Genomic DNA, 4,070 nt, shown 5'->3' on the forward strand with positions numbered 1-4,070 from the left:
GTAATTGAAAATATCACAGTATTACTTAATCAACATTGTGGAACAAAACAGGAAAATATAGTTCAAAATTGTCATCGTAGATTGTATTTATCCATTTAAAAACAAAAATTGAATTTAAAAGTTTACGGCGGTCAAAAACGAAGTTAAAATTTCTTACTAACAAAACCAAATTTGCGAGAATAAAACAAAAAAAAACTTATTTTGAACACATTGTAATCTAGTCGATTAAAATAGAATTGAGAATAACACTACAAAATTCAAGATACGACCTAAAAGTAACTAAAGCCTTATTATCATTAATATGTCTGCAATGCCTCCAAAGAAAACCAAGTAATTTGTTACATTTAGAAACAATAAAACCAATATTAGTGCACTTGTCCATTCAGTCCCCTGTTGTTTAATGGATATACCACCTAGGATAGGGATTAAATTCGCTGATTGGCGAATCGTTGGCGCTCGTGCCTAAAGAAATGAAATGAAAATGAAATGACTAATTTTCACAACTATGCATAAGACTGTTTAATTGAAATGTGTAACCATTTTAAAATAATACTGTAGGCAGTATTACATAATATTAATAGACCAATTATCAAATAAGATTTTATTGGTACTTTACTTTTATTTAAGATCTAGTCCTATGAATTGTCATTTATATTATTTCATTTCTTCATGGGTGTGGGGCCTCTGACTTTGGGGTAGAGGTGGGTGGGGGTGCCGAACCTCGGGGTCCCGGTTCACAGAACTGCCTGCCGCTAGTAGGACACTGTTCGGCGACGCTGGTAGGTCGCACGAACGGGCCGCCTTCCCGATTGCAAGTTCGATGGACAACTCACAGGGCAACGATTGCTGGTGAAAACACTGAAAACCATGTTTTATAAGGTCGTAGACCTAATCACTGTACTACAAAAAAACACTGTAAAATTTCGACAGTGTCAATCATATGCTTTTTAAAGGTCGTAATTAACTATTCTACAAAACTCTGTAAAAAATTCAATTCAGAACTCAACTCCTTTAATGTGTTCATTCATTTTGGATTGGATTGGACTGATTTATTCGGTGTAAACACCAAGGATAGCCCACGAAAGTCAAAAAGAAAACTAATTTCCAGAGGGGAACTTCTGATGGTGATTTGACAGTACACCGGGCGACAATCCCCTCTTTTTCCGATGAGTGTACTGCGTTCTATAACGCGCACATGGGCCATACATACACACGGGACCAACGGCTTAAGCGTCTCATCCGAAAGACGGGGGCGCTATTGTAACTTGTATTTCAGCCCTCCGGCTGAAACACAAAAAGAGGCAGCGATGGGAATTGAAACGTGGACCACAGATCTCCACTCCACGGTTCAGCGCACACACAGTGGCTAACCCCAGCTTAGCCGACTGAGCTAAGTTGCTCTCCATCCAACCATCTACTGTATATTTATATCCTTTTTAGTATTCAATTCCTTCCAAATTTCATTCATCTCAATGCGGGTGCTAACTATGGATCAAAATGTGTATCCTTTGGTAGTTTTCTTGCTATATGTAACTATAAATAAACCTATAGTCAATTTGTAATTCATTTTATGAGGGTAAAGAATGTATTTAAGTGGGTGGGGTTGGCTTCACAGTGCGGCCAAACTTAGAATCATCTTACGTGATTTTCTTTAATTTCAAAATGAATATTTCATTGCGTACTCATTCAGGAAAATGAGTTAACAAGAATAAAGTATGTTTTATTTTCTCTTGAAAATAGTAGGTGACCCCTTGAGCAGGGACATAGCCAGGATTTTGAAAGGGGGGGGGGGAGCCGTTATGCGAATTACGTATGACTCCGGCGGGGTTCCGGAGGCGAATTCCCCTGTGAAGTAGCGCAATCGGAACGTTCTTAGGACTGTTTTGAGAGGATAAAGTGAAAATTGCAATATAAATTGTATTATAAATAAGTGCAACAATAATTATATAATAAATCAACAACCTGATCCAGAATTCGAAAGAGAGGTGAACCAGGGAGGGACTTTCACAGACCGAGGAACCACCCACCTCAGCACCACCATGGTTGGGGTTGAGGTTTAAAAATTTAGGATTAGGGCATCTCTAGATGGCCGGAAATTACACTCTCACACTTAAATTTGAATGTATTTTTCTTTTTTTTTTCTTTAAAAAAATGAAGGGAGGGGGTGGCGAGCCTTGAATCCTCTGCTCAAAACATTCTTTATCCAGAATAGTCATAATCACGAAAAATTGACATGAAAAACAAGATCGACATCCTAAAAACATCAGGAGCCGACTCGATAGAGTTTAATGTCATACCCAGGGAAGGGCAAAGATCTGTTTTGAAAGGTGGCGGGGGAGGACATTTTGTGAGTCAACACGCACCTCAGACCCACCATGGTTCCGGAGCCATAGAGAATGGTGGAGCTGAGGTGAGAAAATTTGAGGAAACAGTACCTCTAGATCGACGTTCCGCAAACTATGGTCCGCGGCCCAAATTTGGCCGCGAAACATTTTTAGAGGGCCGCGAAGCTTGCACACGCTGCTAAAGTGCCAGATGATGCGTGCTATTTGAATAATTATAAGCGGTTTTGTGTCTATGCCCACTCGGGAGCCTTTATCTGTATATTTATTCCTGACAGTGCTAGTATGCAACATTATTTTCTATAAATAAATATACTGTAAATATACCTTTTTTAAGCATTAAATACATGTCAAGCGCGGATCCAGAGTTCACCCAGGCTCGCACAGATGGCTTCCCATATTGGGATGGTCATGAGAAGAGAGCTAGCTTGTTTTGTCGCTGGAAGATAAATTTTAGATATTCGAAAAGTTTTTGTTTTCTAGATTCTTTGAAATACACTTCGTGCATTATGAGATGTCTGTTATTGAATACACTTTGAGTTCATAGTTTTTCCCTACATTGCTATGGTCAATTAATAATTATGATGATTAAGAAGATGATGATGATGAGGAAGAAGCTGTGCAAGATTAATTAACAGGTCCTTTGATGTGAAGTGTCAAGCGAGGCCCGTAGCCTAAGTTACGGTTGGGAATTTGGAAACATTATCGTAGTCGTCAAACGTTCAATGCACACAGTCGGACAATAGACTGTCTCTTATACACATCTAGATGTGTATAAGAGACAGTTATCTTTGGCTATACGGCCTAGGCTAGTAGGAGGAGGCCTCAGCGGCTCTACATCTAATTTCGTTCCTTGAGTATTTAAAATAGGTCTAGAATATTCCTATTAAACGTTCAGTTTGTTAGATTATTAGGGTTCATTGATTCAAGGAATTGCTTAATTGTTCATATTTAATATTGAATTTAATGTAACTTTCTTCGGGTTCTAATTAACCTTGTTTTACGAAAGTAATATTCAAATACAATTCAATTTTTATCATGGTGCAAGATGTCTTCGCGGTGACGAAAAAATCAGGAATTCTTTTTTGCACACGAACCTAAAAAAAATCAAGCCAAGCGTCCACTAATTGAAAAATTAGTGGACGGTGGGGAATAGGCAAATAACATTGGGAGTTGCAGTGATGATATCACGATTGACTTATAATAATTATTATTTGGCAAAGAAAAGTACATTTCTTCAGTGCCAGGAACAAGGAATAGGTGTAAGCAGAAAACTTCTCTTATTCCTCATCAAATAGATGCAAAAAAATTGAAACATTAATCTTCTACTAAAACAAAACCAAAAGTGACTTAACTAAAATGGATTAAATATTTTAAAATCCTGATTTGAAGTTAATTTTCAACAGTTAATAAAATTAGAATAAATTACCATTATTATCATATTAGAAATAAATAAATTAATAGATTATTATTATTATTATTAAACTTTTGACAGACACGAAATAAATTTTGTGTCTGATAAGTCACAGCCACATTTTACAAAAATGGAACATCCTTATACATTGCCTTCCATCGGGTTCTGTTTTTAGCAATTTCTTTAAGTTTATAAAAATCAACAATGTTATCGAGATTCAGCCCTTTTTCTTTTATATCAGATTTAATTTTTGCAAATAAATTAACACAGTGTCTTCCTTTAACCTGATCCAGGAATTCGAAAGAGAGGTGAAC

Source organism: Anneissia japonica, unplaced genomic scaffold, assembly GCF_011630105.1.
Source record: "Anneissia japonica isolate Jap-2015-1 unplaced genomic scaffold, ASM1163010v1 scaffold287714_len2871179_cov188, whole genome shotgun sequence".
Classification (NCBI taxonomy): Eukaryota; Metazoa; Echinodermata; class Crinoidea; order Comatulida; family Comatulidae; genus Anneissia; species Anneissia japonica.